This window comes from Narcine bancroftii, chromosome 7 (assembly GCF_036971445.1).
Source record: "Narcine bancroftii isolate sNarBan1 chromosome 7, sNarBan1.hap1, whole genome shotgun sequence".
NCBI lineage: Eukaryota > Metazoa > Chordata > Chondrichthyes > Torpediniformes > Narcinidae > Narcine > Narcine bancroftii.
The window spans coordinates 67,146,859-67,160,988 of record NC_091475.1 but is presented as its reverse complement, the minus strand read 5'-3'; the positions used below and the strand labels follow the sequence as shown (position 1 = coordinate 67,160,988).

The 14,130-nt window shown below is 48.3% G+C and overlaps 1 long non-coding RNA gene across 1 annotated transcript in view; it reads right to left on the bottom strand.

The window, feature by feature from the left end:
• LOC138738987 (uncharacterized) overlaps positions 1–9,896 on the bottom strand; it is a 36,497-nt gene extending 26,601 nt beyond the window's left edge. The window contains exon 1 of the long non-coding RNA XR_011341927.1: positions 9,304–9,896. This is a non-coding gene — a long non-coding RNA (uncharacterized lncRNA). The remainder of the gene's footprint in view (positions 1–9,303) is intronic.
• Between the last annotated feature and the right edge of the window lie 4,234 nt (positions 9,897–14,130).

The following is a 14,130-nucleotide window of genomic DNA, read 5'->3' as shown; positions in this document are numbered from 1 at the left end:
GCCTAACAATATATTCTCTCAGGCCTCGAGGGAGGTGAGTGTAGAAATTGCAGGGGCTCTGGTAGAAATATTTAAAATGTCCTTAGCCACAGGTGGGGTGCCAGTGGATTGGAGGGTAGCTCATGTTTCTCTGTTGTTTTTAAAAGGCTCCAAATGTAACCCTGGAAATTATATGTCACTGAGCCTGACATCAGTTATTGGAAGGTGTTCTAAGAGATCAGTTGTTTTGAATAGCCAAAAACTAATCAGGGATAATCAACATGGCTTTGTGTGTGGTAGGTTGTATTTAATTAATCTTAACAAGTTTTTGAGGAGGTTGCCAGGAAAGTTGACAAAAGGAAAGGCTGTGGATGTTGTCTACTTGAACTTTGATACTGGTCATATAACAAACTGAAGAGCACACTACATTGTGCTTATTGAGCCAAACTCAATCTGCTACAGGAGCTCAACAGTGGGAGGAAAAGAATGATTACTGTTTCAGGCTGGAGCCCCTTGCTTTGCTGTGATTGCCCCTCGATCATAAGCTCAGAGATTCTTATCCTTATATGAATGTGGGTTCACAACTGCATTGCACTATAATATTAATAAGTGTGTGTCTGAGGCTGGGAAGATGTCAAGCGATCTAATCTAGAAAGTGATTAGAAGTGCCTGATACAATTTGCATTTGGTGCAATTTCACCTGGAAATAATTGGTAACTTGGTTTACTCACGTTTAAATCAATCTTGAATTGGATACTGTTTTTGACATGGCATGCAAGTTAATTTGTCAACAGAAGTGTTTTTTAACACTTCCAGTTTAATCCTAATTTGTCACTAGTGAGGTAAGAAGAGATTAGTGTTTCAGCTTTTCAGTGTCCAATTAGAAAGAGTTTTATGAAATTACTATAATGGATTCACTGTTTTTCCTGTACCCTAACCCTCAACAGGAATCTGGAGTTGCATTGGCAATGATGGTGGGAAAGGTGACATTATGATGCTAGAACATAGAATACAACAGCACAGTATAGGCCCTTCGGCCCTTGATGTTGTGCTGACCTATATATACCTGCCAAAAAGACATCTAAATCCTTCCTACCTCATAACCTATTTTTATTTCATTTATGTGCCTGCCTAAGAGTCTCTTAAATTCCCCAAATGTTTCAGCCTCCACCATTATCCCTGGCAAAGGATTACAGGCACCCACAACTCTGTAAAAAAAATTACACCTTGCGCCTCCCCTAAACTTGCATCTCTTCACTTTTCATCGATGTCACCTAGTGTTTGCTATTCCAACACTGGGAAAAAGATGCTGGCTGTCCCCCTTATCTCTGCTTCTCAGAATCTTGTTGACCTCTTAAGTCTCCTTTCGTCCTTCTTTGATCTAAAGAGAAAAGTGCAAGCTCTGCTATCTTGCCTCATAAGGCTTATTTTCCAATCCAGGCAAATATGCACCCTCTCCATAGCTTCCACATCTCAGGCCTCACCTGAGATTTGTAGAATTGCAACACGACCTCTTGACTCTTGAACTCAATCCCCCTAGTAATGAATCTCAGCATCCCATCGGCCTTCTTAGCTATCCTACCAGGCGATGCAGCAACTTTGAGATGTGCATGGATTTGGACTCCAGAATGTTTAGTATCTTATCATTAACCCTGTACTCAGCCTTGTGGTTTGACCTTCCAAAATGCATCACCTCACACTTATTCGGATTAAAGAAAATCTCTGTTATAGACTTCAAACTCACCAATTAATGAGCATTTTCCTGGGTTGATGTCCAACGGGTTTTAATAGACTCCCCGACATGTGCCATAGGGACACAGAGAGAGGTACCACTAAAGGAAGAGAACCAAGTCTACATCCACCTTCATCTATCCATAGGACAGACTCTGTTTTCTCTCCAGAGTAAACATGCAACATACTCAATTACATGCATTTAAGATGGTTGATGTTGTGATGATGTAATGGGGAGGGGTAGTATTATACTGACCACTTGCTATTGGCTATGGCTGTAGAGAAACTCCACCATACTGGTATAACAGATGAAGATGCTTTCCCACTGGCCAGTTTAGAGGTGGTTCTAGTCTGTTAATAAAGGCCCTGTATTGGTATAACACTTGACTGGTCCTTGTCTATGCCATATCATTTTTATTAACAGATGAACAATCATGGATGCTTACCTGAAACCTAGAAGACTTGAGATAGATCAAGATGCCACCTGAGCTGGAGAAAATTTTCACCACTGGCTCCAGTGTTTTGAACAATGTTGTGCAAGATGCAGCAGAAATGGACTATCTTGTGGCCCTCCTCGGAGAATGCAGTGAATCTCAGAGGAGATATGGTACAAAACACCTTGTTCGCAAGAGATCAACTTCACACTCGAAAACAACAAGCAAGAGAGAACGAAGATGCCTTCGCGCTCACACTAAAAGGGCTATCCAGAGCCTGTGCTTGCGCTGCTGAAACGGCCGAAGCCCATCAAGAATCCTTGATGCTGGACGCATTCATAAGTGGATTGGAGTTGGGGTACATCAGGCAACATTTACTGGAGACCCTGGGCCTGACCTTTAATGCTGCTCTACAACAAGTGAAGATCAACAAGTTAAGGCTGCGCTACAAAGTGCTAAAGCCCTTGAGTAAGAGAAAGGTGCTGAAGCAGCTCCCCCAAGACCCACCTGCGGCGAATCCACTGCTGAAAGCCACTACAGAAGATGCTACTTCTACGGTTTGGTGCTACATGTTTACTCTTAGTGCCCCACGCGGCAAGCCAATTGTGCCAACTGCAGGAAGCGAGGTTACTGGGGAGAGCCTGCTGTGTGTGAAACTCCTCGCCTGACTCATGCTGTGAGTTGAAGAGTAAGAAGAAGAAGCAATTCAGAACTCGAAAGGAAATGGGCCAATGATCATTTTTCTCAAGCCAAATGTTTCAGTAACAACTGGGTCCAGAGCAAAGATTCTCAACCTTCCCTTCTCACTCACATCCCATCTTAAGCCATCCCTTACTAATCACAGAGCACCAATGGCATAGGGATTACTTAAAGTGGGATGTGAGTGGAAAGAAAAAGTTTGAGAAACACTGTCCTAAAGTTCGGGTGATGTCTCTTATTGTTTTATTCTTGTTTTTCAGCCTCATACTGGCTTCTTTGACTTTCTTTGGCAAAACCCTGGTCCTCATGTTAAAAATAGGCAACTACAGACTCCAAAGATGATCAAAAGCTTCAAAGCAAGCCTAGCTCTCGTATAACTACACCAATGAAGCAATTAAACATACCTGTGTACTCACATACACCCATGAAGCCAAATATTGCAAATATTATGGTCCCTTGAAAAGGGGAACCATGTATAAAAAAGTGCTGTAATTTCAATATGGTCAAACCAAAATGCATACAAATAAGCTTGAATAAATCTGGAATGTGCATTTTAATCACCTGTGAATTGTTTCATTACAAGTTTAAAATTGTGGAGCACAGGGGCAAATAAAGGGGAAAAAAAGTGTGCGTGTCCCCAAACCTGATGGAGGGCCCTGTAACACTGAGGAAACAGGGAAGCTGCAGAAGGATTTAGGCCAGTGGTTCTCAACCTTGCTCTTTCCACTCACATACCACTTTAAGTAAGGGAGGGGGAGGCAAAAGCACCGAACGGGGGAGGGGCTGGTGGTGCTGACTGGGGAGGGGGGTGGCGGCGCTGACCTAGGGGAGGGGGTGGCGCTAGCACTGACTGGGGGAGGGGGAACAGCACTGATTGGGGGAGGGGGTGGCAGCACTGACAAGCGGAGGAGGTGGCAGCGCTGACAGGGGGAGGGGTGACAGAGGTGCTGACCTCGTAGAACATGCAGACAAAACCATGTGATTCATTTAGGTGTCACCCCCTCTGATGGTGTCCCCCGGTGTGGTCCGCATCCCCTGCAACCCCCTAGTGACACCAGTGCATAAAGTCATAGTGTGGAAACAGGCCATTTGGCCTAACTTGCACACATTGTCCCACCCACCCTTGGTCCCAGCTTCCTACATTTGGCACATATGCCTGGAAACCTTTCCTTGCCTTTGGTCTGTCCCAATATTTTTCAAATGTACCTGCCTCAACTACCTCCTCTGGCAGTCCACTCCACACACCCACAACCCCTGTGTAAAATAAAATACCCCTCAGGTTGCTATTAAATGTCTCCCCCCACCTTAAACCTATGTCCTCTGGTTACCGATACCCCTACTTTTACCCAGAGTTCATTCACCCAATCTGTTCGTCTCACGATTCTGTACATGTGATCACACCTTATCATCTTACTCTCCAGAAAATAAAGTTCAAATTCATGAAATTATGGGGCCCAATTCTTATAATTGGAAGAATTAATAATTAAACATACCTGTCACTAGTGGATCCATATTATTGATTTTTCTTTTATCAATTCAAAAGGTCACCTTGATTAGAGGGAGGGGTTTGATAAAGCAGTTGGTTTTAGTGGGTTTTTCCTTTATTTTATACGTTATTTCAATAAAAGGGTTGCATGGATCAATTCAATTTAATATTTTTGAGGTATTAAAAGCAATTATTGATGTAATTTCATCTAATTTATTTCTCATTGGCCTTTTCTTGCATGTGCTTACTTGTACACAAATTGTCAATTCTGTATTTGTGCTTATATGTTAAATTTAATAAAAATATTTTAAAAAGTGAATGAGGCCATGATCAACCTCTCCCTATAGCTCACACCTGTCAGTATTGGGACAGCTTCATAAATCTTCTCTGCACCCTCCCCACTTTGACATCTTTTCTATAATATGGTGACCAAAACAGAACTTAGTGTATGGGTTAAAAATGCTCATCACCAGATTCAAGGGTAATTTTTCTGCCACTGTTGACTACCCCTCATTAGTAAATGCTGTTTAACTGTACTACTCCCTGTGCTTTTATTATTATATGACTGGTTGTGCTTAAATATGGATTGACTTGCCTGGATAGCATGCAAAACAGTCTTTCACTCAATTCTGGTCCATGTGAAAATATATTATTCGATCAATGTTGTCTTCTCTCATCACTTCCAGTCTCTGTTGCTTGCTCCACCGTTAACTTTCCCACCCAGCTCAGTTTTCCCACAACTCCTACTCAATTGGATCCATTGATGGCCTGGCTGCCTCTGCCTCATCTCTCCACCTCACCTCTGTACACTGACTATCGGCCCTTTATATTCTCACCCTGAAACAGCAACCTCCCTCTTCTCTCCACAAATGCTCCCTGTCCTCTAAGCTCTTGTTTGTGACGATATGTCGGACATTAATGGGAGCTTATCTTTCCCAGCAAATGTCGTATCAACAACAAAACCAGTGCTCAGCAATCCACAAATATTTATGCTTCTGCTCTTTCAATCAACAGAAGTAAAATTATATGCATTCGGTGGTTACAGAGCAGTTGACCTAAAATTGATTCAGTGTTAAGCAAAATTCACCATCTTCAATTTTCACCACTCAGCTTCATAATGAGCAAAGAATGCAGACATGTAATAACAACCTCAAGAATAAATATCCCACAAAACCCTTCTAGATGATTCACTGCAAATTTCACTGAGATTATACCAAAGAAATTCTCAAGGAAGTTGTTGTTTTGTTCTATTTTTTTAACATCTGTAATCCGAACCAGGACATAAAGAACAATTTCTTTCCAATGACTCACAAAGCTCGAACTTCCTCTTAAGACATTAATCTTAAAGTTCTCCATTGCAGCGAGGTCACCTTGGCTACAGCCAGGTTATAGCTCTCAACTATAGCTTGTTGCTGTATATTATCGCCTGTACAGGCTGTTGCTCGAATCCGTAGAAGAAAGACACACACACCAGTAGAATGTATTCAACACTGAGTTTATTCAGTTTATTCAGAGGCAGCTCTGTCTTTTACAGTCAGCTCAGTCACATTACCGTGAGGGCGTGGCTTGAGTGGACAGGCTGCTGATTGGTTACCTCAGATCCACAGGCCCCAGTTGGGCGCCCTGTGATCCATCAGCAGTGATTGGGCAGTTTCATCGCTCTGAAGGTGGGCTATGAAACAGGTGTTTCAGCCCACATGATGCTTTGCCGGTCACCGCTTTTGATGACCATTTCCTGTGTCGGCCTGAGCCGCAGACCGCTACACGGCATCCCCCCTCCCCCAGAACTGGCGATCGGGCCACTGATTTTAGGAGGCTGACCCCTGCGTCATGGGGTCAGGTAAGTGATGGGCTGGTCAAAGTCCAAGGAGGCTGGTTTCCATCGATAGAGTGTGAAAGTCTATTCCCTGCTGCCAATGTCCAAAACACAGGTGGAGCCGTTGTGTCTGAAGACACGGTAATGGGCCCTCGTAAGTTCATTGTAGAGGTGGTTGGTGAGCCTCGCACTGAACAGTCAGTAAAGTTCCTTGGGACATAAGTGAAGGGTTGGCCATGGGGTTTAGGTTTAGTGGGGAAAAGGGTGCCTAGGCACTCACGTAGTTGGGACAATGTGGTTGTTGGGGGGGGTCTCCTAAGTTCTCAGAGGCCGCTATGAATTCGCCCGGTATAACTAGGGGTGCACCTTACATTAACTGGGCAGAGGATGTCTTGAGGTCCTCCTTGGGTGCAGTGCAAATGCCTAACAGGACCCAAGGGAGTTCATTAGCCCGGTTAGGTCTGGTGAGCCATGCCATTAATGCTGCCTTGAGGTGTCTGTGGAACCTCTCCACTAACCCGTTGATCTACAGGTGATACGAGGTAGATGAGGGCAAAATACAGATCCCAGCCCACTGCACCTATAGAAAGTCTGGGCCACGTTTTTTAACCCAAAGGGCATGTGGAGAAATTCAAACAATCCAAAGGGGGTTATGATAGCGGTTTGTGGGATGTCTTGGGGTGTACTGGGATCTGCTGATAGCCCCTGATGAGGTACACCTTTGAGAAAATCCTTGCCCCTTGCAGGTTAGCGGTGAAGTTTTGGATATGGAGGACAGGATATCTGTCTGTTATGGTGGCCTCATTGAGGTGGTAGTCATCTCCGCACAGCCTCCAACCCCCCACTGTCTTGGGGTCCATGTGGGGATGGGAGGCCCAAGAACTATTGGAGCGCCACACAATGCTGAGATCATCCCTGGCTAAGTTGAGTTTCTTGGAGGGAGACGCCACGCCCTGGTGTGGCCCTCTATAACAATTTGGTGCCTCACCCCATGGATGGGTTCTACCGAGTGGAAGTGAGGCGTGGTGATGGAGGGGAATTCTGCAAGGACTCAGTACTTACTGAATGCAGGTGTGGGATGATGACTTCAATGCCCTTGAGTGAGAGTGACTAAAATGTCTGGGTGTGCACCAGACGGCGCCCCTTGATATCCATCAGGAGTGAGTTGGCCCACAGGAAATCAGCACCAAGTAATGGTTGTTGCACAGCCACCACCATAAACTTCCAAGTGAATTGTCTGTCCCCCGAATTGTAGGGGAATGGTGCAGATGCTGAATGTTCGGATGTTGGAGCCATTTGCCACTCAGAGCTCCCGGGCCACTTTGCTGCAGCGGGTGGTGGAATGATGGTGTATCATGACCCAGTGTCCATCAAGAAACATCAGTCCAACAGGGAGTCTTGAACATATAGCAGGCTATGCAGTTGGCCGGTCATCACAACCATTAATGACAGCCGGCCTGGGTGTTTCCCTGGAACCCACAGTGGGAGCGGCGTTGACGGGCCTCGGAACAGCACCATCAGGGATAGAAACAGTACTGCTCACTGATGGGGCATGGCGGTTGGTCGAACGGTCGGTCAGATGGTTGGTCGATGGTCTTCCTGGCTGAGCATTGATGATGCGATGCTGTCACCTGCTCAAGCAAAGTAAAGGTGTCACTGCCCAGAGCAGGTCTGCTCGGGCAACCACCTTCCTGGGGTCATCGAAGTCTTCCTCTGTGATGAGCAGCCAGATGTCCTTGAAGATGCCTCTTCAGGAAGATCTGCTGGAACAGCGAGCAGGAGGTGTGGCCATCATTGAGAGAGAACATGTCATTCATGAGGGCGGAAGGGACCCTCTCCGCCAAACCATCGATATGCAACAGATAGGCAGCGCGTTCCCGCCTTGAGAGCCCAAAAGTACGGATTAACAGCTCTTTGATGGCCACATACCTTCCTTGTTCTGGCAGCTGCTGGAGAAAGTCAATGATGTGGGCTGCGGTGTCCTGATCGAGGGCGTTGACCACATGGTAGTAGCGTGTGTCATCAGTGGAGATCCGTCGAATGGCGAAGTGCGCCTCAGCTTGCTGGTACCACATCCGTGGTTGCGACATCCAGAAGCTTCAACGCTACGGTGTTGATCGCAGGTTGCTCTTCCATCATCAGGGTCACCATTGTAGTGAGGTCACTACAGCTACAGCCAGGTTATAGCTCTCAGTTATAGCCCTAAGGCTGTAGCTCAAATCTGCAGGGGAAGAAAGATATACACACACACACACACACACACACACACACACACACACACACACACACACACACACACACACACACACACACACACACACACACACACACACACACACACACACACACACACACACACACACACACACACACACACACCAGTAGAGTGTATTCCATACTGAGTTTATTCAGTGGCAGCTCTGCCTTTTATAGTCAGCTCAGCCACGTCACCACCAGGACATGGCTTAAGTGGGCCAGCTGCCGATTGGATACCTTGGGCCCCCCTGTGATCAACTGGCAATCATTGACCTATGGAAAAGGGCTTTTCAGCCCACACAATACTTTGCTGGTCACCACGTTCCACGGCCATTTCCTGTGTCGGCCCGAGGCGCGGGTTGCAGGCCGCTACACTGTCACCATAAAAAGGACTGCCTGCATTATTGTAACTGTTTATTTTTCTTACACTATGGTAAATACATTATCATCATGTAGTAAGACAAAATACAATATTAATGAAATTGCCTTTGGTTTGTCATAACCCAAGCCTCAATCCAAACCTCCAACATGATGAGGAAGCCTTCAGTGCCCTTTGGGAGCCCTTCTTGCCCTCAGCACCCTCTCAAACCCCAGTTCCGATACCTTGCTCTAATGAACCAGTCTCTCGCAGCCCACAGTCTGGTGGTGGGAGTCCTCTGACCTCAAATCGCCAGCAGCCCACATCTTGTGTGGGTTCCTTGCGCGCCAGTCGTGTGTCCTACAGCCACCGAGCCTCTCACTGGTCTGCCTTCATGGTCATTGCCCTTAAAGTAATCTCCTCTGCTTCTACTTCTCAATGGGTTGCATTCTCCCCATTACTCACTAGTCCACTGCTCCTCTCATGGCTGCATCTTGGGCCCAGAACCCACTGTTACATGATTTAAATTAAAATCCTTCTGCACCTTTAAATGGCTGTTTAAATCCTATACGGACGGAGCTGTCGGCAGTAGGACCCAGCGCGAGAGCTCTGTGTCTCTGTTGCTCGTTCTCCCAAGGTCCACACCAGCATCAGCACTGCCATTACAACAGCTCCGGCAGCGAATATAATCTGAACATTCATCATCTATCTTTTATTTATGCCTTTATAAAATAAGACTACTATGGCAGTGTAAGCAGTGGAAGACACAGCCACCACATTGAGGACCGTTAACAACTGTTTTTATTCAAGTTCAGCGCGCCCCTTTAAGGGGAGCATGAGCTCAGTCACCTGGTGCATTGTGACATCATAATCACTGCCCAGGGCGCGCGCTGGAAGGGATGCTGGAGTCAGAGAGAAGCCTCTGATGACGCCATTTCCCCATGGCTGCCCCGCCACGTGGCAATAGAAGCAGGACTGGTTCACCATGAGGATGTGCGCCGCCACACAACCACCCCCCTGCCCCCCCAGAACCATCTATGCGTTCTGTCGCTTTGGCAGCTAGCCCAGATGCTTGGGTGCATACGCCTGCACCAGCTGTGATAAGACCAGATGGGCCGCCTTCAGTAAAAAGTTCTTGCCTTTCCCCCCCCCCCCACCCAACATCCTGGGAGAAGGTTCCACCGGATCTTGTATGACCCCTCGTACAGTCGCTGTAGCAGTGCACCTTGTGGTCCCCTCCACACGAAAATGAACTGGGCCGAGGCGAGCTCTTTGGGGAGATGAAACGGCCGTGTGTCATGGCATGCCAGGGGTGGGGAAGATAGGGAGGCCAGTCGCCTGCGTAGGTCCCCCAGCAGGTTTTTGTCGGTGGCCATGGTGTCAGGGTCTGGGCTGAAAAACTCACCCGGCAGGGAAAGCGGTGGGCCATAGACCATCTCCACTGCTGAAGCCTGCAGGTATTCCTTGGGTGCCGTCCTAATCCTGAGGAGGACCCAGGGTAGTTCGTCCGCCCAGTCTGGTCCAGAGAGCCTGGCCATAAGCGATGCCTTCTGGTGCCCATGAAACCTCTCCACCAACCTGTTGGACTGCGGATGGTAAGCTTGACCCCAGGAGCTACTCCAAAACGAGTGATCCATTGGCTGACCAGAGTCCTGCCGCATGTCTCCACGTAGGCCTCCTTAATCGGGACAGCCTCTAACCACCTTGTGGCCCAATCCACCACTGTGAGAAGGTAACGAGCCTCCTTGGACACCGACAGGGGCCCGATGACATCAACGTGGATGTGTTGGAATCTGCGAACCGCTGGGTCAAAGTTCTGGATGGAGGCTCATGTGTATCACTGGTACTTGGAGGTCTGGCACCTGGTACAGTTCCTGACCAGTTCTGTCACCTCCTTCTTCAGCCTGTTTCACACAAACTGCTTCGCAACCATCTGCACAGTTGTCTTTACTGCTGGATGAGCGAGGTAATGGATCAGACTGAAGACCTTTGCCCGCCAGTGCGGCAGGACCACTGGGCATGGCGTGCCTATTGAGACATTGCAGAGTAATGCTGCTGGGCACCCAGACATCCTTGAGTTGAGGCCAGAGATGGCGGTCCGCAAGGCCTGCATCTCCGCATCATTCCTCTGTGCCTGAGCCAGTTGCTTATAATCCAGGTCGGGTGCGAGAGTGTTGATGGTTGGACGAGAGAGCGCATCCGCCACTACATTGTCCTTGCCGGCTATGTCGGATGTCGGTCGTAAACTCAGACGCACAAGAATTGGTGCTGCTGTCTGGTGGACTACAGATCCTTGGCCATAGCCAGTGTTTGACTGAGGGGCTTGTGATCCGTGAAGGCTATAAACAGCCTGCCCTTGAGGAAGTAGCAGAAATGGCAGATGGCCAAATACAGTGCCAGGAGCTACCAGTCGAAGGCACTGTATTTGTGCTCCGGTGGGCGCAGCTGCTTACTGAAAAAGGCCAGTGGGTGCCATTGCCCATCGAGCCTCTGTTCCAGGACCCCCTCCCCCACTGCCGTAGCTGAAGCATCCATGGAGAACGCCGTGCATTCCTCTGTCCGTGGGTGCACCAGCGGTATGGCACTGACTAGAGCCTCCTTTGTCGTGATGAAAGCCCTGGCCACCTCCTCTGACTATGATAAAGTCTCTTTTTTTTGGAGGCCATGAGTGCGAACAATGGGCACATGGTACGCGCGACTCCAGGGATGAAACGATGGTAAAAGTTCACCATCCGCATGAACTCTTGGAGGCCTTTCAGGGTGGAGGGTTTGGGGAATCGTTGAACAGCTGCTACCTTCTCTGGCGCAGCCCCAGCCATTGAAATGGTGTGCCCCAGGAACTGGAAGGTCTCCTTGTTGAACTTGCATTTGGCTGAATTGACCGTGAGGCCCAAGTCCGCCAGCCAGGCAAAGAGTGTTCGAAGGTGGGCTTTGTGTTCATCGCAGTTGCGACTGGCAATGAGAATATCGTCCAGGTAAATGAACACAAAGTCCAGATCTTTTCCATCCACGTCCATGAGGTGCTGCAACGTTTGGATCACGTTCTTTAGACCAAAAGGCATATGCAGGAACTCGAAGAGATCAAAAGGGGTGATAATGGCTGTCTTACCCACGTCATCTGGATGCACCGGGATCTGATGATAGCCCCGCACAAGTTCCACTTTGGAGAAGACCCATGCACCGTGGAGGTTAGCGGAGAAGTGCTGTATGTGGGGCACCGGATACCTGTCGGGGGTGGTTGTGTCGTTCAACCAACGGTAGTCCCCACACAGTCTCCAGCCCATGGACAATTTTGGGACCATATGGAGCGGCTATGCCCAGGCGCTGTCCGAGTCCTGGATTATTCTCATTTCCTGGAGCAAGGAGAACTCCTCCTCTGCCTGCTGGAGCTTCTCGGGCGGCAGCCATCTGGGTCTAGCTTGCAGTGGGGGTCCCCTGTGTGGCAATGTGGTGGAAGACCCTCATGTTGGGGCAGAGCAGCATTGAATCGTGGTTCTAAAATGGTGGGGAAATCGTGGAGGATCTCATTGAACTCGTCCCTGGCAGCAGCTACAAAGGCAATTTCAGGCCTGTGGGCTACTGCTGTGTCCAGTCAGGTGGAGTGGAATGTTCAGGCATTGACCAGCCTTTTGCCCTTCATGTGAGCTCTGAGCAAGTCAACCCCTAACAGCGCAGTGCCCACAGAGGCTAGGACGAACCTCCAGTGGTACTTCTCCTTCCCAATCTGGATCTGTGGCCTGCGGGTGCCATAGGTCCTGATGGTGGAGCCATTGGCCACCCGCAGGGGGGAAAGGATGCTGAACTCAGCCCATGTCCACCAGGAATCGGTGGCAGGTGGATCTGTCCGTCACATGAAGGAGGCTGTTTATGTGAACAGCCATCGCAGCTATCAACGGCAATTGGCCTGGTAATTTACCTGAAACCCACAGGGCTAGCGGCACATGGGCTTGCACTCCCCAGCGCTAGTGGTAGAAACACCAGGTCAACGCCATCCTCTGGCTTGGTCTTGGGAGCAGCTTGTGGTCAGCTGGCTCCTGGTCGTGTCACCTGGTTGAGGGCTGCCTCGTTCTCCCTCTTCATGCGCCAGGGGGCATCTGCACGGGCTGCTGCTCTCCTCGGGTTAGAGAAGTCTTCATCTGTGAGGAACAGCTGGATGTCCTCTTGCATCTGTTCCAGGAATATCTGGCAGAAGAGAAAACAAGGCTTGTGGTCTTCCACCAGGGCCAGCATTTCGTCCATCAGCGCCGATGGACTACAGTCCCCAAGTCCATCTAGGTGAAGGAGCCTGGGAGCCCGTTGCTGGGGAGTTAGCCCGAAAGTTCCAAGCAGCAGTGAGGGCGGTGTACTTGCCCGTAGCCAGGGGGTGGTGGATGATGTTGTCCACCCTCACTACCATTTCTTGGTCCAGAACGCTCAAGACATGATAGAACATTGTGGCATCTGAGGAGATGTTGCAGAGTTGAAATTGTGGTTCCGCCTGCCCGAACCACGTTATCGGTTGGTGAGTCCAAAAGGAGGGAAGCTTGACAGACACAGCATTAACCTCTGCTGAATCCATGGTGTTTTGAGTCCAGAAAAACATCTGGGCTCATTGGGGTCACCACTGTGATGGTGTGAGCAGTGGAAGAAACACAGCCACCACAAGGGTCATTAACAACTGTTTTTATTCAAATTCAATGCACCCCGTTAAGGGCAGCATGAGCTCAGACACCTGGTGCATTGTGACATCATAATCGCTGCCCAGGGTGCCCGCTGGAAGGGATGCTGGAGTCAGAGAGAAACTGTTGATGATGTCATTTCCCCATGGCTGCCCCGCCACATGGCAATACAAGCGGGGCCCGTTCGCCATGAGGATGTGCGCCGCCACACTACAATAATAAACATTAAATTTAATTAAAACGTACCTGTTCATCTGCAGTAAGACACACTTTGGCCCATATGTACATTGTGTAATATATATGACAATAAACCTGATCATTATTATCATAAGTTGAATTCAACTCAAACACCTTTACATGTAGGATTACCAAAAACATTCAAGAAGGATTAACTGAGTCTAGTCAGAGACACTGATTTATCAAAACATCAGTGACAAATCAAAGGTGATGCAAATCCTCTTTATAAAGAAATCTGTAGCCAAATTGGATTCTAACTGGCTTAATCATGGAATCGGAATCAAGATCAGGATTTATTGTCATGAATATTCAATGTTTTGTGGCAGAATCATAGTGCAAACATTCATATAACCATCTCACAACATTCTTCTTCTTTGGCTTGGCTTCGCAGACGAAGATTTATGGAGGGGTAAAAGTCCACATCAGCTGCAGGCTCGTTTGTGGCTGACAAGTCTGATGCGGGACAGGCAGACACA